The 27,639-nt window shown below is 40.0% G+C and overlaps 6 non-coding genes across 6 annotated transcripts; all 6 read right to left on the bottom strand.

Annotated features, from left to right (window-relative positions):
* Positions 1–9,096: 9,096 nt before the first annotated feature.
* On the bottom strand, positions 9,097–9,169 carry TRNAK-UUU (transfer RNA lysine (anticodon UUU)). Its single transcript has one exon. It is a non-coding gene; the product is annotated as a tRNA-Lys (tRNA).
* An 11,912-nt stretch (positions 9,170–21,081) lies between these two features.
* On the bottom strand, positions 21,082–21,154 carry TRNAK-UUU (transfer RNA lysine (anticodon UUU)). Its single transcript has one exon. It is a non-coding gene; the product is annotated as a tRNA-Lys (tRNA).
* A 1,237-nt stretch (positions 21,155–22,391) lies between these two features.
* TRNAK-UUU (transfer RNA lysine (anticodon UUU)) lies at positions 22,392–22,464 on the bottom strand. Its single transcript has one exon. It is a non-coding gene; the product is annotated as a tRNA-Lys (tRNA).
* A 1,237-nt stretch (positions 22,465–23,701) lies between these two features.
* On the bottom strand, positions 23,702–23,774 carry TRNAK-UUU (transfer RNA lysine (anticodon UUU)). Its single transcript has one exon. It is a non-coding gene; the product is annotated as a tRNA-Lys (tRNA).
* A 1,237-nt stretch (positions 23,775–25,011) lies between these two features.
* On the bottom strand, positions 25,012–25,084 carry TRNAK-UUU (transfer RNA lysine (anticodon UUU)). Its single transcript has one exon. It is a non-coding gene; the product is annotated as a tRNA-Lys (tRNA).
* A 1,237-nt stretch (positions 25,085–26,321) lies between these two features.
* TRNAK-UUU (transfer RNA lysine (anticodon UUU)) lies at positions 26,322–26,394 on the bottom strand. The gene has a single exon. It is a non-coding gene; the product is annotated as a tRNA-Lys (tRNA).
* Positions 26,395–27,639: the final 1,245 nt, after the last annotated feature.

The raw sequence follows: 27,639 nt of genomic DNA, 5'->3' as shown, positions 1-27,639 counted from the left end.
GTGGAAAAACCTTCTCTCCTCCAGATGCAGAGAATGCCCCCTTGTGACCGTCACCTTCCTTGGTATAAACAGATCCTCGGAGAGATATATACTTATACATGGTTATGAGATCAACCCTCAGTTTCTAGACTAAATAATACTTTTTTGCTAATCTCTCTGGGTATTGTAGTTGTTGCCCTTCTTTGTACTCGCTCTAGTTCCACACAGATCATAATTTCTCAGATTAAAAGTCTGATGCTCTACCGACTGAGCTATCCGGGCTCTCTACATTTATAATCTCGCTGGGTACTGTAATTCTTCCATCCCGTTACTAAATTTTGTTGCCCCTTTTTGGACTTGCTCTAGTTCCACAAAAATCATAATTTCCAGGCTTGAATTGGGCAGGTTAATCTTTGCGAAGGACATGTGAATCAAGCCACATACAAGGTTATCCTGGAAAAATAGTTGATTCCTTCTGCTCAGGCAACGTTCCCCAACTCTGAGGACTGGCTTTTCCAGCAGAACAATGCACCATGCCACACGGCTAGGTAAACCAACGTGTGGATGAAGGAACACTAGCTCAAATCGCTGTCATGGCCAGCCCAATCTCCAAACCTGAACCCCATTGAAAACCTCTTGAATGTGAGGAAGATGGATAGTCACAAGCCATCAAACAAAGAAGAACTGCTTAAATTTTTGTACCAGGAGTGGCATAATGTCACCCAAAAGCAGTGTGAAAGACTGGTGGAAAGCATGCCAAGACACATGAAAGCTGTGATTAAAAATCATGGTTATTCCACAAAATATTGATTTCTGAACTCTTCCTGAGATAAAACATTAGTATTGTTGTTTCTAAATAATTATGAACTTGTTTTCGTAGCATTATTTGAGGTCTGCAAGCACTGCATTTTTTTTGCTATTTTGACCATTTTTCATTTTCTGAAAATAAGTACAAAATTTAGTGCTTGGAAATTCGAAGACATGTTGTCAGTAGTTTATAGAATATAAGAGCAATTTACATTTTACTCAAAAATATACCTATAAAGAGAAAATTAAGACAAACTGAAGATTTTGCAGTGGTCTCTTAATTTTTGCCAGAGCTGTAGTTAGCAAGGCCGAAAAAAGACATTTGTCCGTCCAGTTCAGCCTATATTCCGTCAGAAGAAATCCCCAGATCTACGTCCTTCTAAAGAACCTAATAACTGCAAGATACAATATTGTTACGCTCCAGGAAGACATCCGGGCCTCTCTTGAACCCCTTGACTGAGTTCGCCATCCCCACCTCCTCAGACAAGGAATTCCAGATTCTCCCTGCCCTACCAGTAAAGAATCCTTTTCTATGTTGGTGGAAAAACCTTCTCTCCTCCAGATGCAGAGAATGCCCCCTTGTGACCATCACCTTCCTTGGTATAAACAGATCCTCGGAGAGATATATACTTATACATGGTTATGAGATCACCCCTCAGTTTCTAGACTAAATAATACTTTTTTGCTAATCTCTCTGGGTATTATAGTTGTTGAGCTTCTTTGTACTCGCTCTAGTTCCACACAGATCATAATTTCTATAGACCTTTTATCAGCATACAAGTTACACCCACATTGCACCCCCATGATGACCTCACCTATTTTACATAACATTACCATTTATTAAAAGCTTACGCCCGAACAGGGACTTGAACCCTGGACCCTCAGATTAAAAGTCTGATGCTCTACCGACTGATAATATCGCTGGGTACCGTGATTGTTCCATCCCGTTACTAAATTTTGTTGCCCCTTTTTGGACTTGCTCTAGTTCCACAAAAATCATAATTTCCAGGCTTGAATTGGGCAGGTTAATCTTTGCGAAGAACATGTGAATCAAGCCACATACAAGGTTATCCTGGAAAAATAGTTGATTCCTTCTGCTCAGGCAACGTTCCCCAACTCTGAGGACTGGCTTTTCCAGCAGAACAATGCACCATGCCACACGGCTAGGTAAACCAACATGTGGATGAAGGAACACTAGCTCAAATCGCTGTCATGGCCAGCCCAATCTCCAAACCTGAACCCCATTGAAAACCTCTTGAATGTGAGGAAGATGGATAGTCACAAGCCATCAAACAAAGAAGAACTGCTTAAATTTTTGTACCAGGAGTGGCATAATGTCACCCAAAAGCAGTGTGAAAGACTGGTGGAAAGCATGCCAAGACACATGAAAGCTGTGATTAAAAATCATGGTTATTCCACAAAATATTGATTTCTGAACTCTTCCTGAGATAAAACATTAGTATTGTTGTTTCTAAATAATTATGAACTTGTTTTCGTAGCATTATTTGAGGTCTGCAAGCACTGCATTTTTTTTGCTATTTTGACCATTTTTCATTTTCTGAAAATAAGTACAAAATTTAGTGCTTGGAAATTCGAAGACATGTTGTCAGTAGTTTATAGAATATAAGAGCAATTTACATTTTACTCAAAAATATACCTATAAAGAGAAAATTAAGACAAACTGAAGATTTTGCAGTGGTCTCTTAATTTTTACCAGAGCTGTAGTTAGCAAGGCCGAAAAAAGACATTTGTCCGTCCAGTTCAGCCTATATTCCGTCAGAAGAAATCCCCAGATCTACGTCCTTCTAAAGAACCTAATAACTGCAAGATACAATATTGTTACGCTCCAGGAAGACATCCGGGCCTCTCTTGAACCCCTTGACTGAGTTCGCCATCCCCACCTCCTCAGACAAGGAATTCCAGATTCTCCCTGCCCTACCAGTAAAGAATCCTTTTCTATGTTGGTGGAAAAACCTTCTCTCCTCCAGATGCAGAGAATGCCCCCTTGTGACCGTCACCTTCCTTGGTATAAACAGATCCTCGGAGAGATATTTGTATTGTCCCCTTATATACTTATACATGGTTATGAGATCACCCCTCAGTTTCTAGACTAAATAATACTTTTTTGCTAATCTCTCTGGGTATTGTAGTTGTTGCCCTTCTTTGTACTCGCTCTAGTTCCACACAGATCATAATTTCTATAGACCTTTTATCAGCATACAAGTTACACCCACATTGCACCCCCATGATGACCTCACCTATTTTACATAACATTACCATTTATTAAAAGCTTACGCCCGAACAGGGACTTGAACCCTGGACCCTCAGATTAAAAGTCTGATGCTCTACCGACTGATAATATCGCTGGGTACCGTGATTGTTCCATCCCGTTACTAAATTTTGTTGCCCCTTTTTGGACTTGCTCTAGTTCCACAAAAATCATAATTTCCAGGCTTGAATTGGGCAGGTTAATCTTTGCGAAGAACATGTGAATCAAGCCACATACAAGGTTATCCTGGAAAAATAGTTGATTCCTTCTGCTCAGGCAACGTTCCCCAACTCTGAGGACTGGCTTTTCCAGCAGAACAATGCACCATGCCACACGGCTAGGTAAACCAACGTGTGGATGAAGGAACACTAGCTCAAATCGCTGTCATGGCCAGCCCAATCTCCAAACCTGAACCCCATTGAAAACCTCTTGAATGTGAGGAAGATGGATAGTCACAAGCCATCAAACAAAGAAGAACTGCTTAAATTTTTGTACCAGGAGTGGCATAATGTCACCCAAAAGCAGTGTGAAAGACTGGTGGAAAGCATGCCAAGACACATGAAAGCTGTGATTAAAAATCATGGTTATTCCACAAAATATTGATTTCTGAACTCTTCCTGAGATAAAACATTAGTATTGTTGTTTCTAAATAATTATGAACTTGTTTTCGTAGCATTATTTGAGGTCTGCAAGCACTGCATTTTTTTTGCTATTTTGACCATTTTTCATTTTCTGAAAATAAGTACAAAATTTAGTGCTTGGAAATTCGAAGACATGTTGTCAGTAGTTTATAGAATATAAGAGCAATTTACATTTTACTCAAAAATATACCTATAAAGAGAAAATTAAGACAAACTGAAGATTTTGCAGTGGTCTCTTAATTTTTGCCAGAGCTGTAGTTAGCAAGGCCGAAAAAAGACATTTGTCCGTCCAGTTCAGCCTATATTCCGTCAGAAGAAATCCCCAGATCTACGTCCTTCTAAAGAACCTAATAACTGCAAGATACAATATTGTTACGCTCCAGGAAGACATCCGGGCCTCTCTTGAACCCCTTGACTGAGTTCGCCATCCCCACCTCCTCAGACAAGGAATTCCAGATTCTCCCTGCCCTACCAGTAAAGAATCCTTTTCTATGTTGGTGGAAAAACCTTCTCTCCTCCAGATGCAGAGAATGCCCCCTTGTGACCGTATAAACTGATCCTCGGAGAGATATTTGTATTGTCCCCTTATATACTTATACATGGTTATGAGATCACCCCTCAGTTTCTAGACAAAATAATACTTTTTTGCTAATCTCTCTGGGTATTGTAGTTGTTGCCCTTCTTTGTACTCGCTCTAGTTCCACACAGATCATAATTTCTTTAGACCTTTTATCAGCATACAAGTTACACCCACATTGCACCCCCATGATGACCTCACCTATTTTACATAACATTACCATTTATTAAAAGCTTACGCCCGAACAGGGACTTGAACCCTGGACCCTCAGATTAAAAGTCTGATGCTCTACTGACTGATAATATCGCTGGGTACCGTAATTGTTCCATCCCGTTACTAAATTTTGTTGCCCCTTTTTGGACTTGCTCTAGTTCCACAAAAATCATAATTTCCAGGCTTGAATTGGGCAGGTTAATCTTTGCGAAGGACATGTGAATCAAGCCACATACAAGGTTATCCTGGAAAAATAGTTGATTCCTTCTGCTGAGGCAACGTTCCCCAACTCTGAGGACTGGCTTTTCCAGCAGAACAATGCACCATGCCACACGGCTAGGTAAACCAACGTGTGGATGAAGGAACACTAGCTCAAATCGCTGTCATGGCCAGCCCAATCTCCAAACCTGAACCCCATTGAAAACCTCTTGAATGTGAGGAAGATGGATAGTCACAAGCCATCAAACAAAGAAGAACTGCTTAAATTTTTGTACCAGGAGTGGCATAATGTCACCCAAAAGCAGTGTGAAAGACTGGTGGAAAGCATGCCAAGACACATGAAAGCTGTGATTAAAAATCATGGTTATTCCACAAAATATTGATTTCTGAACTCTTCCTGAGATAAAACATTAGTATTGTTGTTTCTAAATAGAGAGATATATACTTATACATGGTTATGAGATCACCCCTCAGTTTCTAGACTAAATAATACTTTTTTGCTAATCTCTCTGGGTATTGTAGTTGTTGCCCTTCTTTGTACTCGCTCTAGTTCCACACAGATCATAATTTCTTTAGACCTTTTATCAGCATACAAGTTACACCCACATTGCACCCCCATGATGACCTCACCTATTTTACATAACATTACCATTTATTAAAAGCTTACGCCCGAACAGGGACTTGAACCCTGGACCCTCAGATTAAAAGTCTCTACATTGATAATCTCGCTGGGTACCGTAATTCTTCCATCCCGTTACTAAATTTTGTTGCCCCTTTTTGGACTTGCTCTAGTTCCACAAAAATCATAATTTCCAGGCTTGAATTGGGCAGGTTAATCTTTGCGAAGAACATGTGAATCAAGCCACATACAAGGTTATCCTGGAAAAATAGTTGATTCCTTCTGCTCAGGCAACGTTTCAGAACTCTGAGGACTGGCTTTTCCAGCAGAACAATGCACCATGCCACACGGCTAGGTAAACCAACGTGTGGATGAAGGAACACTAGCTCAAATCGCTGTCATGGCCAGCCCAATCTCCAAACCTGAACCCCATTGAAAACCTCTTGAATGTGAGGAAGATGGATAGTCACAAGCCATCAAACAAAGAAGAACTGCTTACATTTTTGTACCAGGAGTGGCATAATGTCACCCAAAAGCAGTGTGAAAGACTGGTGGAAAGCATGCCAAGACACATGAAAGCTGTGATTAAAAATCATGGTTATTCCACAAAATATTGATTTCTGAACTCTTCAAGAGATAAAACATTAGTATTGTTGTTTCTAAATAATTATGAACTTGTTTTCGTAGCATTATTTGAGGTCTGCAAGCACTGCATTTTTTTTGCTATTTTGACCATTTTTCATTTTCTGAAAATAAGTACAAAATTTAGTGCTTGGAAATTCGAAGACATGTTGTCAGTAGTTTATAGAATATAAGAGCAATTTACATTTTACTCAAAAATATACCTATAAAGAGAAAATTAAGACAAACTGAAGATTTTGCAGTGGTCTCTTAATTTTTGCCAGAGCTGTAGTTAGCAAGGCCGAAAAAAGACATTTGTCCGTCCAGTTCAGCCTATATTCCGTCAGAAGAAATCCCCAGATCTACGTCCTTCTAAAGAACCTAATAACTGCAAGATACAATATTGTTGCGCTCCAGGAAGACATCCGGGCCTCTCTTGAACCCCTTGACTGAGTTCGCCATCCCCACCTCCTCAGACAAGGAATTCCAGATTCTCCCTGCCCTACCAGTAAAGAATCCTTTTCTATGTTGGTGGAAAAACCTTCTCTCCTCCAGATGCAGAGAATGCCCCTTGTGACCGTCACCTTCCTTGGTATAAACAGATCCTCGGAGAGATATTTGTATTGTCCCCTTATATACTTATACATGGTTATGAGATCACCCCTCAGTTTCTAGACTAAATAATACTTTTTTGCTAATCTCTCTGGGTATTGTAGTTGTTGCCCTTCTTTGTACTCGCTCTAGTTCCACACAGATCATAATTTCTTTAGACCTTTTATCAGCATACAAGTTACACCCACATTGCACCCCCATGATGACCTCACCTATTTTACATAACATTACCATTTATTAAAAGCTTACGCCCGAACAGGGACTTGAACCCTGGACCCTCAGATTAAAAGTCTGATGCTCTACCGACTGATAATATCGCTGGGTACCGTGATTGTTCCATCCCGTTACTAAATTTTGTTGCCCCTTTTTGGACTTGCTCTAGTTCCACAAAAATCATAATTTCCAGGCTTGAATTGGGCAGGTTAATCTTTGCGAAGAACATGTGAATCAAGCCACATACAAGGTTATCCTGGAAAAATAGTTGATTCCTTCTGCTCAGGCAACGTTCCCCAACTCTGAGGACTGGCTTTTCCAGCAGAACAATGCACCATGCCACACGGCTAGGTAAACCAACGTGTGGATGAAGGAACACTAGCTCAAATCGCTGTCATGGCCAGCCCAATCTCCAAACCTGAACCCCATTGAAAACCTCTTGAATGTGAGGAAGATGGATAGTCACAAGCCATCAAACAAAGAAGAACTGCTTAAATTTTTGTACCAGGAGTGGCATAATGTCACCCAAAAGCAGTGTGAAAGACTGGTGGAAAGCATGCCAAGACACATGAAAGCTGTGATTAAAAATCATGGTTATTCCACAAAATATTGATTTCTGAACTCTTCCTGAGATAAAACATTAGTATTGTTGTTTCTAAATAATTATGAACTTGTTTTCGTAGCATTATTTGAGGTCTGCAAGCACTGCATTTTTTTTGCTATTTTGACCATTTTTCATTTTCTGAAAATAAGTACAAAATTTAGTGCTTGGAAATTCGAAGACATGTTGTCAGTAGTTTATAGAATATAAGAGCAATTTACATTTTACTCAAAAATATACCTATAAAGAGAAAATTAAGACAAACTGAAGATTTTGCAGTGGTCTCTTAATTTTTGCCAGAGCTGTAGTTAGCAAGGCCGAAAAAAGACATTTGTCCGTCCAGTTCAGCCTATATTCCGTCAGAAGAAATCCCCAGATCTACGTCCTTCTAAAGAACCTAATAACTGCAAGATACAATATTGTTACGCTCCAGGAAGACATCCGGGCCTCTCTTGAACCCCTTGACTGAGTTCGCCATCCCCACCTCCTCAGACAATGAATTCCAGATTCTCCCTGCCCTACCAGTAAAGAATCCTTTTCTATGTTGGTGGAAAAACCTTCTCTCCTCCAGATGCAGAGAATGCCCCCTTGTGACCGTATAAACTGATCCTCGGAGAGATATTTGTATTGTCCCCTTATATACTTATACATGGTTATGAGATCACCCCTCAGTTTCTAGACAAAATAATACTTTTTTGCTAATCTCTCTGGGTATTGTAGTTGTTGCCCTTCTTTGTACTCGCTCTAGTTCCACACAGATCATAATTTCTTTAGACCTTTTATCAGCATACAAGTTACACCCACATTGCACCCCCATGATGACCTCACCTATTTTACATAACATTACCATTTATTAAAAGCTTACGCCCGAACAGGGACTTGAACCCTGGACCCTCAGATTAAAAGTCTGATGCTCTACCGACTGATAATATCGCTGGGTACCGTAATTGTTCCATCCCGTTACTAAATTTTGTTGCCCCTTTTTGGACTTGCTCTAGTTCCACAAAAATCATAATTTCCAGGCTTGAATTGGGCAGGTTAATCTTTGCGAAGGACATGTGAATCAAGCCACATACAAGGTTATCCTGGAAAAATAGTTGATTCCTTCTGCTGAGGCAACGTTCCCCAACTCTGAGGACTGGCTTTTCCAGCAGAACAATGCACCATGCCACACGGCTAGGTAAACCAACGTGTGGATGAAGGAACACTAGCTCAAATCGCTGTCATGGCCAGCCCAATCTCCAAACCTGAACCCCATTGAAAACCTCTTGAATGTGAGGAAGATGGATAGTCACAAGCCATCAAACAAAGAAGAACTGCTTAAATTTTTGTACCAGGAGTGGCATAATGTCACCCAAAAGCAGTGTGAAAGACTGGTGGAAAGCATGCCAAGACACATGAAAGCTGTGATTAAAAATCATGGTTATTCCACAAAATATTGATTTCTGAACTCTTCCTGAGATAAAACATTAGTATTGTTGTTTCTAAATAGAGAGATATATACTTATACATGGTTATGAGATCATCCCTCAGTTTCTACACTAAATAATACTTTTTTGCTAATCTCTCTGGGTATTGTAGTTGTTGCCCTTCTTTGTACTCGCTCTAGTTCCACACAGATCATAATTTCTATAGACCTTTTATCAGCATACAAGTTACACCCACATTGCACCCCCATGATGACCTCACCTATTTTACATAACATTACCATTTATTAAAAGTTTACGCCCGAACAGGGACTTGAACCCTGGACCCTCAGATTAAAAGTCTGATGCTCTACCGACTGAGCTATCCGGGGTCTCTACATTGATAATCTCGCTGGGTACTGTAATTCTTCCATCCCGTTACTAAATTTTGTTGCCCCTTTTTGGACTTGCTCTAGTTCCACAAAAATCATAATTTCCAGGCTTGAATTGGGCAGGTTAATCTTTGCGAAGGACATGTGAATCAAGCCACATACAAGGTTATCCTGGAAAAATAGTTGATTCCTTCTGCTCAGGCAACGTTCCCCAACTCTGAGGACTGGCTTTTCCAGCAGAACAATGCACCATGCCACACGGCTAGGTAAACCAACGTGTGGATGAAGGAACACTAGCTCAAATCGCTGTCATGGCCAGCCCAATCTCCAAACCTGAACCCCATTGAAAACCTCTTGAATGTGAGGAAGATGGATAGTCACAAGCCATCAAACAAAGAAGAACTGCTTAAATTTTTGTACCAGGAGTGGCATAATGTCACCCAAAAGCAGTGTGAAAGACTGGTGGAAAGCATGCCAAGACACATGAAAGCTGTGATTAAAAATCATGGTTATTCCACAAAATATTGATTTCTGAACTCTTCCTGAGATAAAACATTAGTATTGTTGTTTCTAAATAATTATGAACTTGTTTTCGTAGCATTATTTGAGGTCTGCAAGCACTGCATTTTTTTTGCTATTTTGACCATTTTTCATTTTCTGAAAATAAGTACAAAATTTAGTGCTTGGAAATTCGAAGACATGTTGTCAGTAGTTTATAGAATATAAGAGCAATTTACATTTTACTCAAAAATATACCTATAAAGAGAAAATTAAGACAAACTGAAGATTTTGCAGTGGTCTCTTAATTTTTGCCAGAGCTGTAGTTAGCAAGGCCGAAAAAAGACATTTGTCCGTCCAGTTCAGCCTATATTCCGTCAGAAGAAATCCCCAGATCTACGTCCTTCTAAAGAACCTAATAACTGCAAGATACAATATTGTTACGCTCCAGGAAGACATCCGGGCCTCTCTTGAACCCCTTGACTGAGTTCGCCATCCCCACCTCCTCAGACAAGGAATTCCAGATTCTCCCTGCCCTACCAGTAAAGAATCCTTTTCTATGTTGGTGGAAAAACCTTCTCTCCTCCAGATGCAGAGAATGCCCCCTTGTGACCGTCACCTTCCTTGGTATAAACAGATCCTCGGAGAGATATATACTTATACATGGTTATGAGATCAACCCTCAGTTTCTAGACTAAATAATACTTTTTTGCTAATCTCTCTGGGTATTGTAGTTGTTGCCCTTCTTTGTACTCGCTCTAGTTCCACACAGATCATAATTTCTCAGATTAAAAGTCTGATGCTCTACCGACTGAGCTATCCGGGCTCTCTACATTTATAATCTCGCTGGGTACTGTAATTCTTCCATCCCGTTACTAAATTTTGTTGCCCCTTTTTGGACTTGCTCTAGTTCCACAAAAATCATAATTTCCAGGCTTGAATTGGGCAGGTTAATCTTTGCGAAGGACATGTGAATCAAGCCACATACAAGGTTATCCTGGAAAAATAGTTGATTCCTTCTGCTCAGGCAACGTTCCCCAACTCTGAGGACTGGCTTTTCCAGCAGAACAATGCACCATGCCACACGGCTAGGTAAACCAACGTGTGGATGAAGGAACACTAGCTCAAATCGCTGTCATGGCCAGCCCAATCTCCAAACCTGAACCCCATTGAAAACCTCTTGAATGTGAGGAAGATGGATAGTCACAAGCCATCAAACAAAGAAGAACTGCTTAAATTTTTGTACCAGGAGTGGCATAATGTCACCCAAAAGCAGTGTGAAAGACTGGTGGAAAGCATGCCAAGACACATGAAAGCTGTGATTAAAAATCATGGTTATTCCACAAAATATTGATTTCTGAACTCTTCCTGAGATAAAACATTAGTATTGTTGTTTCTAAATAATTATGAACTTGTTTTCGTAGCATTATTTGAGGTCTGCAAGCACTGCATTTTTTTTGCTATTTTGACCATTTTTCATTTTCTGAAAATAAGTACAAAATTTAGTGCTTGGAAATTCGAAGACATGTTGTCAGTAGTTTATAGAATATAAGAGCAATTTACATTTTACTCAAAAATATACCTATAAAGAGAAAATTAAGACAAACTGAAGATTTTGCAGTGGTCTCTTAATTTTTGCCAGAGCTGTAGTTAGCAAGGCCGAAAAAAGACATTTGTCCGTCCAGTTCAGCCTATATTCCGTCAGAAGAAATCCCCAGATCTACGTCCTTCTAAAGAACCTAATAACTGCAAGATACAATATTGTTACGCTCCAGGAAGACATCCGGGCCTCTCTTGAACCCCTTGACTGAGTTCGCCATCCCCACCTCCTCAGACAAGGAATTCCAGATTCTCCCTGCCCTACCAGTAAAGAATCCTTTTCTATGTTGGTGGAAAAACCTTCTCTCCTCCAGATGCAGAGAATGCCCCCTTGTGACCATCACCTTCCTTGGTATAAACAGATCCTCGGAGAGATATATACTTATACATGGTTATGAGATCACCCCTCAGTTTCTAGACTAAATAATACTTTTTTGCTAATCTCTCTGGGTATTGTAGTTGTTGCCCTTCTTTGTACTCGCTCTAGTTCCACACAGATCATAATTTCTATAGACCTTTTATCAGCATACAAGTTACACCCACATTGCACCCCCATGATGACCTCACCTATTTTACATAACATTACCATTTATTAAAAGCTTACGCCCGAACAGGGACTTGAACCCTGGACCCTCAGATTAAAAGTCTGATGCTCTACCGACTGATAATATCGCTGGGTACCGTGATTGTTCCATCCCGTTACTAAATTTTGTTGCCCCTTTTTGGACTTGCTCTAGTTCCACAAAAATCATAATTTCCAGGCTTGAATTGGGCAGGTTAATCTTTGCGAAGAACATGTGAATCAAGCCACATACAAGGTTATCCTGGAAAAATAGTTGATTCCTTCTGCTCAGGCAACGTTCCCCAACTCTGAGGACTGGCTTTTCCAGCAGAACAATGCACCATGCCACACGGCTAGGTAAACCAACATGTGGATGAAGGAACACTAGCTCAAATCGCTGTCATGGCCAGCCCAATCTCCAAACCTGAACCCCATTGAAAACCTCTTGAATGTGAGGAAGATGGATAGTCACAAGCCATCAAACAAAGAAGAACTGCTTAAATTTTTGTACCAGGAGTGGCATAATGTCACCCAAAAGCAGTGTGAAAGACTGGTGGAAAGCATGCCAAGACACATGAAAGCTGTGATTAAAAATCATGGTTATTCCACAAAATATTGATTTCTGAACTCTTCCTGAGATAAAACATTAGTATTGTTGTTTCTAAATAATTATGAACTTGTTTTCGTAGCATTATTTGAGGTCTGCAAGCACTGCATTTTTTTTTTGCTATTTTGACCATTTTTCATTTTCTGAAAATAAGTACAAAATTTAGTGCTTGGAAATTCGAAGACATGTTGTCAGTAGTTTATAGAATATAAGAGCAATTTACATTTTACTCAAAAATATACCTATAAAGAGAAAATTAAGACAAACTGAAGATTTTGCAGTGGTCTCTTAATTTTTGCCAGAGCTGTAGTTAGCAAGGCCGAAAAAAGACATTTGTCCGTCCAGTTCAGCCTATATTCCGTCAGAAGAAATCCCCAGATCTACGTCCTTCTAAAGAACCTAATAACTGCAAGATACAATATTGTTACGCTCCAGGAAGACATCCGGGCCTCTCTTGAACCCCTTGACTGAGTTCGCCATCCCCACCTCCTCAGACAAGGAATTCCAGATTCTCCCTGCCCTACCAGTAAAGAATCCTTTTCTATGTTGGTGGAAAAACCTTCTCTCCTCCAGATGCAGAGAATGCCCCCTTGTGACCGTCACCTTCCTTGGTATAAACAGATCCTCGGAGAGATATTTGTATTGTCCCCTTATATACTTATACATGGTTATGAGATCACCCCTCAGTTTCTAGACTAAATAATACTTTTTTGCTAATCTCTCTGGGTATTGTAGTTGTTGCCCTTCTTTGTACTCGCTCTAGTTCCACACAGATCATAATTTCTATAGACCTTTTATCAGCATACAAGTTACACCCACATTGCACCCCCATGATGACCTCACCTATTTTACATAACATTACCATTTATTAAAAGCTTACGCCCGAACAGGGACTTGAACCCTGGACCCTCAGATTAAAAGTCTGATGCTCTACCGACTGATAATATCGCTGGGTACCGTGATTGTTCCATCCCGTTACTAAATTTTGTTGCCCCTTTTTGGACTTGCTCTAGTTCCACAAAAATCATAATTTCCAGGCTTGAATTGGGCAGGTTAATCTTTGCGAAGAACATGTGAATCAAGCCACATACAAGGTTATCCTGGAAAAATAGTTGATTCCTTCTGCTCAGGCAACGTTCCCCAACTCTGAGGACTGGCTTTTCCAGCAGAACAATGCACCATGCCACACGGCTAGGTAAACCAACGTGTGGATGAAGGAACACTAGCTCAAATCGCTGTCATGGCCAGCCCAATCTCCAAACCTGAACCCCATTGAAAACCTCTTGAATGTGAGGAAGATGGATAGTCACAAGCCATCAAACAAAGAAGAACTGCTTAAATTTTTGTACCAGGAGTGGCATAATGTCACCCAAAAGCAGTGTGAAAGACTGGTGGAAAGCATGCCAAGACACATGAAAGCTGTGATTAAAAATCATGGTTATTCCACAAAATATTGATTTCTGAACTCTTCCTGAGATAAAACATTAGTATTGTTGTTTCTAAATAATTATGAACTTGTTTTCGTAGCATTATTTGAGGTCTGCAAGCACTGCATTTTTTTTGCTATTTTGACCATTTTTCATTTTCTGAAAATAAGTACAAAATTTAGTGCTTGGAAATTCGAAGACATGTTGTCAGTAGTTTATAGAATATAAGAGCAATTTACATTTTACTCAAAAATATACCTATAAAGAGAAAATTAAGACAAACTGAAGATTTTGCAGTGGTCTCTTAATTTTTGCCAGAGCTGTAGTTAGCAAGGCCGAAAAAAGACATTTGTCCGTCCAGTTCAGCCTATATTCCGTCAGAAGAAATCCCCAGATCTACGTCCTTCTAAAGAACCTAATAACTGCAAGATACAATATTGTTACGCTCCAGGAAGACATCCGGGCCTCTCTTGAACCCCTTGACTGAGTTCGCCATCCCCACCTCCTCAGACAAGGAATTCCAGATTCTCCCTGCCCTACCAGTAAAGAATCCTTTTCTATGTTGGTGGAAAAACCTTCTCTCCTCCAGATGCAGAGAATGCCCCCTTGTGACCGTATAAACTGATCCTCGGAGAGATATTTGTATTGTCCCCTTATATACTTATACATGGTTATGAGATCACCCCTCAGTTTCTAGACAAAATAATACTTTTTTGCTAATCTCTCTGGGTATTGTAGTTGTTGCCCTTCTTTGTACTCGCTCTAGTTCCACACAGATCATAATTTCTTTAGACCTTTTATCAGCATACAAGTTACACCCACATTGCACCCCCATGATGACCTCACCTATTTTACATAACATTACCATTTATTAAAAGCTTACGCCCGAACAGGGACTTGAACCCTGGACCCTCAGATTAAAAGTCTGATGCTCTACCGACTGATAATATCGCTGGGTACCGTAATTGTTCCATCCCGTTACTAAATTTTGTTGCCCCTTTTTGGACTTGCTCTAGTTCCACAAAAATCATAATTTCCAGGCTTGAATTGGGCAGGTTAATCTTTGCGAAGGACATGTGAATCAAGCCACATACAAGGTTATCCTGGAAAAATAGTTGATTCCTTCTGCTGAGGCAACGTTCCCCAACTCTGAGGACTGGCTTTTCCAGCAGAACAATGCACCATGCCACACGGCTAGGTAAACCAACGTGTGGATGAAGGAACACTAGCTCAAATCGCTGTCATGGCCAGCCCAATCTCCAAACCTGAACCCCATTGAAAACCTCTTGAATGTGAGGAAGATGGATAGTCACAAGCCATCAAACAAAGAAGAACTGCTTAAATTTTTGTACCAGGAGTGGCATAATGTCACCCAAAAGCAGTGTGAAAGACTGGTGGAAAGCATGCCAAGACACATGAAAGCTGTGATTAAAAATCATGGTTATTCCACAAAATATTGATTTCTGAACTCTTCCTGAGATAAAACATTAGTATTGTTGTTTCTAAATAGAGAGATATATACTTATACATGGTTATGAGATCACCCCTCAGTTTCTAGACTAAATAATACTTTTTTGCTAATCTCTCTGGGTATTGTAGTTGTTTCCCTTCTTTGTACTCGCTCTAGTTCCACACAGATCATAATTTCTTTAGACCTTTTATCAGCATACAAGTTACACCCACATTGCACCCCCATGATGACCTCACCTATTTTACATAACATTACCATTTATTAAAAGCTTACGCCCGAACAGGGACTTGAACCCTGGACCCTCAGATTAAAAGTCTCTACATTGATAATCTCGCTGGGTACCGTAATTCTTCCATCCCGTTACTAAATTTTGTTGCCCCTTTTTGGACTTGCTCTAGTTCCACAAAAATCATAATTTCCAGGCTTGAATTGGGCAGGTTAATCTTTGCGAAGAACATGTGAATCAAGCCACATACAAGGTTATCCTGGAAAAATAGTTGATTCCTTCTGCTCAGGCAACGTTTCCCAACTCTGAGGACTGGCTTTTCCAGCAGAACAATGCACCATGCCACACGGCTAGGTAAACCAACGTGTGGATGAAGGAACACTAGCTCAAATCGCTGTCATGGCCAGCCCAATCTCCAAACCTGAACCCCATTGAAAACCTCTTGAATGTGAGGAAGATGGATAGTCACAAGCCATCAAACAAAGAAGAACTGCTTAAATTTTTGTACCAGGAGTGGCATAATGTCACCCAAAAGCAGTGTGAAAGACTGGTGGAAAGCATGCCAAGACACATGAAAGCTGTGATTAAAAATCATGGTTATTCCACAAAATATTGATTTCTGAACTCTTCCTGAGATAAAACATTAGTATTGTTGTTTCTAAATAATTATGAACTTGTTTTCGTAGCATTATTTGAGGTCTGCAAGCACTGCATTTTTTTTGCTATTTTGACCATTTTTCATTTTCTGAAAATAAGTACAAAATTTAGTGCTTGGAAATTCGAAGACATGTTGTCAGTAGTTTATAGAATATAAGAGCAATTTACATTTTACTCAAAAATATACCTATAAAGAGAAAATTAAGACAAACTGAAGATTTTGCAGTGGTCTCTTAATTTTTGCCAGAGCTGTAGTTAGCAAGGCCGAAAAAAGACATTTGTCCGTCCAGTTCAGCCTATATTCCGTCAGAAGAAATCCCCAGATCTACGTCCTTCTAAAGAACCTAATAACTGCAAGATACAATATTGTTACGCTCCAGGAAGACATCCGGGCCTCTCTTGAACCCCTTGACTGAGTTCGCCATCCCCACCTCCTCAGACAAGGAATTCCAGATTCTCCCTGCCCTACCAGTAAAGAATCCTTTTCTATGTTGGTGGAAAAACCTTCTCTCCTCCAGATGCAGAGAATGCCCCCTTGTGACCGTCACCTTCCTTGGTATAAACAGATCCTCGGAGAGATATTTGTATTGTCCCCTTATATACTTATACATGGTTATGAGATCACCCCTCAGTTTCTAGACTAAATAATACTTTTTTGCTAATCTCTCTGGGTATTGTAGTTGTTGCCCTTCTTTGTACTCGCTCTAGTTCCACACAGATCATAATTTCTTTAGACCTTTTATCAGCATACAAGTTACACCCACATTGCACCCCCATGATGACCTCACCTATTTTACATAACATTACCATTTATTAAAAGCTTACGCCCGAACAGGGACTTGAACCCTGGACCCTCAGATTAAAAGTCTGATGCTCTACCGACTGATAATATCGCTGGGTACCGTGATTGTTCCATCCCGTTACTAAATTTTGTTGCCCCTTTTTGGACTTGCTCTAGTTCCACAAAAATCATAATTTCCAGGCTTGAATTGGGCAGGTTAATCTTTGCAAAGAACATGTGAATCAAGCCACATACAAGGTTATCCTGGAAAAATAGTTGATTCCTTCTGCTCAGGCAACGTTCCCCAACTCTGAGGACTGGCTTTTCCAGCAGAACAATGCACCATGCCACACGGCTAGGTAAACCAACGTGTGGATGAAGGAACACTAGCTCAAATCGCTGTCATGGCCAGCCCAATCTCCAAACCTGAACCCCATTGAAAACCTCTTGAATGTGAGGAAGATGGATAGTCACAAGCCATCAAACAAAGAAGAACTGCTTAAATTTTTGTACCAGGAGTGGCATAATGTCACCCAAAAGCAGTGTGAAAGACTGGTGGAAAGCATGCCAAGACACATGAAAGCTGTGATTAAAAATCATGGTTATTCCACAAAATATTGATTTCTGAACTCTTCCTGAGATAAAACATTAGTATTGTTGTTTCTAAATAATTATGAACTTGTTTTCGTAGCATTATTTGAGGTCTGCAAGCACTGCATTTTTTTTGCTATTTTGACCATTTTTCATTTTCTGAAAATAAGTACAAAATTTAGTGCTTGGAAATTCGAAGACATGTTGTCAGTAGTTTATAGAATATAAGAGCAATTTACATTTTACTCAAAAATATACCTATAAAGAGAAAATTAAGACAAACTGAAGATTTTGCAGTGGTCTCTTAATTTTTGCCAGAGCTGTAGTTAGCAAGGCCGAAAAAAGACATTTGTCCGTCCAGTTCAGCCTATATTAAGTCAGAAGAAATCCCCAGATCTACGTCCTTCTAAAGAACCTAATAACTGCAAGATACAATATTGTTACGCTCCAGGAAGACATCCGGGCCTCTCTTGAACCCCTTGACTGAGTTCGCCATCCCCACCTCCTCAGACAAGGAATTCCAGATTCTCCCTGCCCTACCAGTAAAGCATCCTTTTCTATGTTGGTGGAAAAACCTTCTCTCCTCCAGATGCAGAGAATGCCCCCTTGTGACCGTATAAACTGATCCTCGGAGAGATATTTGTATTGTCCCCTTATATACTTATACATGGTTATGAGATCACCCCTCAGTTTCTAGACAAAATAATACTTTTTTGCTAATCTCTCTGGGTATTGTAGTTGTTGCCCTTCTTTGTACTCGCTCTAGTTCCACACAGATCATAATTTCTTTAGACCTTTTATCAGCATACAAGTTACACCCACATTGCACCCCCATGATGACCTCACCTATTTTACATAACATTACCATTTATTAAAAGCTTACGCCCGAACAGGGACTTGAACCCTGGACCCTCAGATTAAAAGTCTGATGCTCTACCGACTGATAATATCGCTGGGTACCGTAATTGTTCCATCCCGTTACTAAATTTTGTTGCCCCTTTTTGGACTTGCTCTAGTTCCACAAAAATCATAATTTCCAGGCTTGAATTGGGCAGGTTAATCTTTGCGAAGGACATGTGAATCAAGCCACATACAAGGTTATCCTGGAAAAATAGTTGATTCCTTCTGCTGAGGCAACGTTCCCCAACTCTGAGGACTGGCTTTTCCAGCAGAACAATGCACCATGCCACACGGCTAGGTAAACCAACGTGTGGATGAAGGAACACTAGCTCAAATCGCTGTCATGGCCAGCCCAATCTCCAAACCTGAACCCCATTGAAAACCTCTTGAATGTGAGGAAGATGGATAGTCACAAGCCATCAAACAAAGAAGAACTGCTTAAATTTTTGTACCAGGAGTGGCATAATGTCACCCAAAAGCAGTGTGAAAGACTGGTGGAAAGCATGCCAAGACACATGAAAGCTGTGATTAAAAATCATGGTTATTCCACAAAATATTGATTTCTGAACTCTTCCTGAGATAAAACATTAGTATTGTTGTTTCTAAATAATTATGAACTTGTTTTCGTAGCATTATTTGAGGTCTGCAAGCACTGCATTTTTTTTGCTATTTTGACCATTTTTCATTTTCTGAAAATAAGTACAAAATTTAGTGCTTGGAAATTCGAAGACATGTTGTCAGTAGTTTATAGAATATAAGAGCAATTTACATTTTACTCAAAAATATACCTATAAAGAGAAAATTAAGACAAACTGAAGATTTTGCAGTGGTCTCTTAATTTTTGCCAGAGCTGTAGTTAGCAAGGCCGAAAAAAGACATTTGTCCGTCCAGTTCAGCCTATATTCCGTCAGAAGAAATCCCCAGATCTACGTCCTTCTAAAGAACCTAATAACTGCAAGATACAATATTGTTACGCTCCAGGAAGACATCCGGGCCTCTCTTGAACCCCTTGACTGAGTTCGCCATCCCCACCTCCTCAGACAAGGAATTCCAGATTCTCCCTGCCCTACCAGTAAAGAATCCTTTTCTATGTTGGTGGAAAAACCTTCTCTCCTCCAGATGCAGAGAATGCCCCCTTGTGACCGTCACCTTCCTTGGTATAAACAGATCCTCGGAGAGATATATACTTATACATGGTTATGAGATCAACCCTCAGTTTCTAGACTAAATAATACTTTTTTGCTAATCTCTCTGGGTATTGTAGTTGTTGCCCTTATTTGTACTCGCTCTAGTTCCACACAGATCATAATTTCTCAGATTAAAAGTCTGATGCTCTACCGACTGAGCTATCCGGGCTCTCTACATTGATAATCTCGCTGGGTACTGTAATTCTTCCATCCCGTTACTAAATTTTGTTGCCCCTTTTTGGACTTGCTCTAGTTCCACAAAAATCATAATTTCCAGGCTTGAATTCGGCAGGTTAATCTTTGCGAAGGACATGTGAATCAAGCCACATACAAGGTTATCCTGGAAAAATAGTTGATTCCTTCTGCTCAGGCAACGTTCCCCAACTCTGAGGACTGGCTTTTCCAGCAGAACAATGCACCATGCCACACGGCTAGGTAAACCAACGTGTGGATGAAGGAACACTAGCTCAAATCGCTGTCATGGCCAGCCCAATCTCCAAACCTGAACCCCATTGAAAACCTCTTGAATGTGAGGAAGATGGATAGTCACAAGCCATCAAACAAAGAAGAACTGCTTAAATTTTTGTACCAGGAGTGGCATAATGTCACCCAAAAGCAGTGTGAAAGACTGGTGGAAAGCATGCCAAGACACATGAAAGCTGTGATTAAAAATCATGGTTATTCCACAAAATATTGATTTCTGAACTCTTCCTGAGATAAAACATTAGTATTGTTGTTTCTAAATAATTATGAACTTGTTTTCGTAGCATTATTTGAGGTCTGCAAGCACTGCATTTTTTTTGCTATTTTGACCATTTTTCATTTTCTGAAAATAAGTACAAAATTTAGTGCTTGGAAATTCGAAGACATGTTGTCAGTAGTTTATAGAATATAAGAGCAATTTACATTTTACTCAAAAATATACCTATAAAGAGAAAATTAAGACAAACTGAAGATTTTGCAGTGGTCTCTTAATTTTTGCCAGAGCTGTAGTTAGCAAGGCCGAAAAAAGACATTTGTCCGTCCAGTTCAGCCTATATTCCGTCAGAAGAAATCCCCAGATCTACGTCCTTCTAAAGAACCTAATAACTGCAAGATACAATATTGTTACGCTCCAGGAAGACATCCGGGCCTCTCTTGAACCCCTTGACTGAGTTCGCCATCCCCACAAGGAATTCCAGATTCTCCCTGCCCTACCAGTAAAGAATCCTTTTCTATGTTGGTGGAAAAACCTTCTCTCCTCCAGATGCAGAGAATTGTAGTTGTTGCCCTTCTTTGTACTCGCTCTAGTTCCACACAGATCATAATTTCTATAGACCTTTTATCAGCATACAAGTTACACCCACATTGCACCCCCATGATGACCTCACCTATTTTACATAACATTACCATTTATTAAAAGCTTACGCCCAAACAGGGACTTGAACCCTAGACCCTCAGATTAAAAGTCTGATGCTGTACCGACTGAGCTATCCGGGCTCTCTACATTGATAATCTCGCTGGGTACTGTAATTCTTCCATCCCGTTACTAAATTTTGTTGCCCCTTTTTGGACTTGCTCTAGTTCCACAAAAATCATAATTTCCAGGCTTGAATTGGGCAGGTTAATCTTTGCGAAGGACATGTGAATCAAGCCACATACAAGGTTATCCTGGAAAAATAGTTGATTCCTTCTGCTCAGGCAACGTTCCCCAACTCTGAGGACTGGCTTTTCCAGCAGAACAATGCACCATGCCACACGGCTAGGTAAACCAACGTGTGGATGAAGGAACACTAGCTCAAATCGCTGTCATGGCCAGCCCAATCTCCAAACCTGAACCCCATTGAAAACCTCTTGAATGTGAGGAAGATGGATAGTCACAAGCCATCAAACAAAGAAGAACTGCTTAAATTTTTGTACCAGGAGTGGCATAATGTCACCCAAAAGCAGTGTGAAAGACTGGTGGAAAGCATGCCAAGACACATGAAAGCTGTGATTAAAAATCATGGTTATTCCACAAAATATTGATTTCTGAACTCTTCCTGAGATAAAACATTAGTATTGTTGTTTCTAAATAATTATGAACTTGTTTTCGTAGCATTATTTGAGGTCTGCAAGCACTGCATTTTTTTTGCTATTTTGACCATTTTTCATTTTCTGAAAATAAGTACAAAATTTAGTGCTTGGAAATTCGAAGACATGTTGTCAGTAGTTTATAGAATATAAGAGCAATTTACATTTTACTCAAAAATATACCTATAAAGAGAAAATTAAGACAAACTGAAGATTTTGCAGTGGTCTCTTAATTTTTGCCAGAGCTGTAGTTAGCAAGGCCGAAAAAAGACATTTGTCCGTCCAGTTCAGCCTATATTCCGTCAGAAGAAATCCCCAGATCTACGTCCTTCTAAAGAACCTAATAACTGCAAGATACAATATTGTTACGCTCCAGGAAGACATCCGGGCCTCTCTTGAACCCCTTGACTGAGTTCGCCATCCCCACAAGGAATTCCAGATTCTCCCTGCCCTACCAGTAAAGAATCCTTTTCTATGTTGGTGGAAAAACCTTCTCTCCTCCAGATGCAGAGAATTGTAGTTGTTGCCCTTCTTTGTACTCGCTCTAGTTCCACACAAATCATAATTTCTATAGACCTTTTATCAGCATACAAGTTACACCCACATTGCACCCCCATGATGACCTCACCTATTTTACATAACATTACCATTTATTAAAAGCTTACGCCCAAACAGGGACTTGAACCCTAGACCCTCAGATTAAAAGTCTGATGCTGTACCGACTGAGCTATCCGGGATCTCTACATTGATAATCTCGCTGGGTACTGTAATTCTTCCATCCCGTTACTAAATTTTGTTGCCCCTTTTTGGACTTGCTCTAGTTCCACAAAAATCATAATTTCCAGGCTTGAATTGGGCAGGTTAATCTTTGCGAAGGACATGTGAATCAAGCCACATACAAGGTTATCCTGGAAAAATAGTTGATTCCTTCTGCTCAGGCAACGTTCCCCAACTCTGAGGACTGGCTTTTCCAGCAGAACAATGCACCATGCCACACGGCTAGGTAAACCAACGTGTGGATGAAGGAACACTAGCTCAAATCGCTGTCATGGCCAGCCCAATCTCCAAACCTGAACCCCATTGAAAACCTCTTGAATGTGAGGAAGATGGATAGTCACAAGCCATCAAACAAAGAAGAACTGCTTAAATTTTTGTACCAGGAGTGGCATAATGTCACCCAAAAGCAGTGTGAAAGACTGGTGGAAAGCATGCCAAGACACATGAAAGCTGTGATTAAAAATCATGGTTATTCCACAAAATATTGATTTCTGAACTCTTCCTGAGATAAAACATTAGTATTGTTGTTTCTAAATAATTATGAACTTGTTTTCGTAGCATTATTTGAGGTCTGCAAGCACTGCATTTTTTTTGCTATTTTGACCATTTTTCATTTTCTGAAAATAAGTACAAAATTTAGTGCTTGGAAATTCGAAGACATGTTGTCAGTAGTTTATAGAATATAAGAGCAATTTACATTTTACTCAAAAATATACCTATAAAGAGAAAATTAAGACAAACTGAAGATTTTGCAGTGGTCTCTTAATTTTTGCCAGAGCTGTAGTTAGCAAGGCCGAAAAAAGACATTTGTCCGTCCAGTTCAGCCTATATTCCGTCAGAAGAAATCCCCAGATCTACGTCCTTCTAAAGAACCTAATAACTGCAAGATACAATATTGTTACGCTCCAGGAAGACATCCGGGCCTCTCTTGAACCCCTTGACTGAGTTCGCCATCCCCACAAGGAATTCCAGATTCTCCCTGCCCTACCAGTAAAGAATCCTTTTCTATGTTGGTGGAAAAACCTTCTCTCCTCCAGATGCAGAGAATTGTAGTTGTTGCCCTTCTTTGTAGTCGCTCTAGTTCCACACAAATCATAATTTCTATAGACCTTTTATCAGCATACAAGTTACACCCACATTGCACCCCCATGATGACCTCACCTATTTTACATAACATTACCATTTATTAAAAGCTTACGCCCAAACAGGGACTTGAACCCTAGACCCTCAGATTAAAAGTCTGATGCTGTACCGACTGAGCTATCCGGGATCTCTACATTGATAATCTCGCTGGGTACTGTAATTCTTCCATCCCGTTACTAAATTTTGTTGCCCCTTTTTGGACTTGCTCTAGTTCCACAAAAATCATAATTTCCAGGCTTGAATTGGGCAGGTTAATCTTTGCGAAGGACATGTGAATCAAGCCACATACAAGGTTATCCTGGAAAAATAGTTGATTCCTTCTGCTCAGGCAACGTTCCCCAACTCTGAGGACTGGCTTTTCCAGCAGAACAATGCACCATGCCACACGGCTAGGTAAACCAACGTGTGGATGAAGGAACACTAGCTCAAATCGCTGTCATGGCCAGCCCAATCTCCAAACCTGAACCCCATTGAAAACCTCTTGAATGTGAGGAAGATGGATAGTCACAAGCCATCAAACAAAGAAGAACTGCTTAAATTTTTGTACCAGGAGTGGCATAATGTCACCCAAAAGCAGTGTGAAAGACTGGTGGAAAGCATGCCAAGACACATGAAAGCTGTGATTAAAAATCATGGTTATTCCACAAAATATTGATTTCTGAACTCTTCCTGAGATAAAACATTAGTATTGTTGTTTCTAAATAATTATGAACTTGTTTTCGTAGCATTATTTGAGGTCTGCAAGCACTGCATTTTTTTTGCTATTTTGACCATTTTTCATTTTCTGAAAATAAGTACAAAATTTAGTGCTTGGAAATTCGAAGACATGTTGTCAGTAGTTTATAGAATATAAGAGCAATTTACATTTTACTCAAAAATATACCTATAAAGAGAAAATTAAGACAAACTGAAGATTTTGCAGTGGTCTCTTAATTTTTGCCAGAGCTGTAGTTAGCAAGGCCGAAAAAAGACATTTGTCCGTCCAGTTCAGCCTATATTCCGTCAGAAGAAATCCCCAGATCTACGTCCTTCTAAAGAACCTAATAACTGCAAGATACAATATTGTTACGCTCCAGGAAGACATCCGGGCCTCTCTTGAACCCCTTGACTGAGTTCGCCATCCCCACAAGGAATTCCAGATTCTCCCTGCCCTACCAGTAAAGAATCCTTTTCTATGTTGGTGGAAAAACCTTCTCTCCTCCAGATGCAGAGAATTGTAGTTGTTGCCCTTCTTTGTACTCGCTCTAGTTCCACACAAATCATAATTTCTATAGACCTTTTATCAGCATACAAGTTACACCCACATTGCACCCCCATGATGACCTCACCTATTTTACATAACATTACCATTTATTAAAAGCTTACGCCCAAACAGGGACTTGAACCCTAGACCCTCAGATTAAAAGTCTGATGCTGTACCGACTGAGCTATCCGGGATCTCTACATTGATAATCTCGCTGGGTACTGTAATTCTTCCATCCCGTTACTAAATTTTGTTGCCCCTTTTTGGACTTGCTCTAGTTCCACAAAAATCATAATTTCCAGGCTTGAATTGGGCAGGTTAATCTTTGCGAAGGACATGTGAATCAAGCCACATACAAGGTTATCCTGGAAAAATAGTTGATTCCTTCTGCTCAGGCAACGTTCCCCAACTCTGAGGACTGGCTTTTCCAGCAGAACAATGCACCATGCCACACGGCTAGGTAAACCAACGTGTGGATGAAGGAACACTAGCTCAAATCGCTGTCATGGCCAGCCCAATCTCCAAACCTGAACCCCATTGAAAACCTCTTGAATGTGAGGAAGATGGATAGTCACAAGCCATCAAACAAAGAAGAACTGCTTAAATTTTTGTACCAGGAGTGGCATAATGTCACCCAAAAGCAGTGTGAAAGACTGGTGGAAAGCATGCCAAGACACATGAAAGCTGTGATTAAAAATCATGGTTATTCCACAAAATATTGATTTCTGAACTCTTCCTGAGATAAAACATTAGTATTGTTGTTTCTAAATAATTATGAACTTGTTTTCGTAGCATTATTTGAGGTCTGCAAGCACTGCATTTTTTTTGCTATTTTGACCATTTTTCATTTTCTGAAAATAAGTACAAAATTTAGTGCTTGGAAATTCGAAGACATGTTGTCAGTAGTTTATAGAATATAAGAGCAATTTACATTTTACTCAAAAATATACCTATAAAGAGAAAATTAAGACAAACTGAAGATTTTGCAGTGGTCTCTTAATTTTTGCCAGAGCTGTAGTTAGCAAGGCCGAAAAAAGACATTTGTCCATCCAGTTCAGCCTATATTCCGTCAGAAGAAATCCCCAGATCTACGTCCTTCTAAAGAACCTAATAACTGCAAGATACAATATTGTTACGCTCCAGGAAGACATCCGGGCCTCTCTTGAACCCCTTGACTGAGTTCGCCATCCCCACAAGGAATTCCAGATTCTCCCTGCCCTACCAGTAAAGAATCCTTTTCTATGTTGGTGGAAAAACCTTCTCTCCTCCAGATGCAGAGAATTGTAGTTGTTGCCCTTCTTTGTACTCGCTCTAGTTCCACACAAATCATAATTTCTATAGACCTTTTATCAGCATACAAGTTACACCCACATTGCACCCCCATGATGACCTCACCTATTTTACATAACATTACCATTTATTAAAAGCTTACACCCAAACAGGGACTTGAACCCTAGACCCTCAGATTAAAAGTCTGATGCTGTACCGACTGAGCTATCCGGGATCTCTACATTGATAATTTCGCTGGGTACTGTAATTCTTCCATCCCGTTACTAAATTTTGTTGCCCCTTTTTGGACTTGCTCTAGTTCCACAAAAATCATAATTTCCAGGCTTGAATTGGGCAGGTTAATCTTTGCGAAGGACATGTGAATCAAGCCACATACAAGGTTATCCTGGAAAAATAGTTGATTCCTTCTGCTCAGGCAACGTTCCCCAACTCTGAGGACTGGCTTTTCCAGCAGAACAATGCACCATGCCACACGGCTAGGTAAACCAACGTGTGGATGAAGGAACACTAGCTCAAATCGCTGTCATGGCCAGCCCAATCTCCAAACCTGAACCCCATTGAAAACCTCTTGAATGTGAGGAAGATGGATAGTCACAAGCCATCAAACAAAGAAGAACTGCTTAAATTTTTGTACCAGGAGTGGCATAATGTCACCCAAAAGCAGTGTGAAAGACTGGTGGAAAGCATGCCAAGACACATGAAAGCTGTGATTAAAAATCATGGTTATTCCACAAAATATTGATTTCTGAACTCTTCCTGAGATAAAACATTAGTATTGTTGTTTCTAAATAATTATGAACTTGTTTTCGTAGCATTATTTGAGGTCTGCAAGCACTGCATTTTTTTTGCTATTTTGACCATTTTTCATTTTCTGAAAATAAGTACAAAATTTAGTGCTTGGAAATTCGAAGACATGTTGTCAGTAGTTTATAGAATATAAGAGCAATTTACATTTTACTCAAAAATATACCTATAAAGAGAAAATTAAGACAAACTGAAGATTTTGCAGTGGTCTCTTAATTTTTGCCAGAGCTGTAGTTAGCAAGGCCGAAAAAAGACATTTGTCCGTCCAGTTCAGCCTATATTCCGTCAGAAGAAATCCCCAGATCTACGTCCTTCTAAAGAACCTAATAACTGCAAGATACAATATTGTTACGCTCCAGGAAGACATCCGGGCCTCTCTTGAACCCCTTGACTGAGTTCGCCATCCCCACCTCCTCAGACAAGGAATTCCAGATTCTCCCTGCCCTACCAGTAAAGAATCCTTTTCTATGTTGGTGGAAAAACCTTCTCTCCTCCAGATGCAGAGAATGCCCCCTTGTGACCGTCACCTTCCTTGGTATAAACAGATCCTCGGAGAGATATATACTTATACATGGTTATGAGATCACCCCTCAGTTTCTAGACTAAATAATACTTTTTTGCTAATCTCTCTGGGTATTGTAGTTGTTGCCCTTCT

The sequence above is a fragment of the Dendrobates tinctorius genome, unplaced genomic scaffold (assembly GCF_039654945.1).
Source record: "Dendrobates tinctorius isolate UK_male_01 unplaced genomic scaffold, ASM3965494v1 ptg000099l, whole genome shotgun sequence".
Lineage (NCBI taxonomy): Eukaryota > Metazoa > Chordata > Amphibia > Anura > Dendrobatidae > Dendrobates > Dendrobates tinctorius.
The sequence above is the reverse complement of the archived record's forward strand: the minus strand, read 5'-3'. Positions and strand labels throughout refer to the sequence as shown.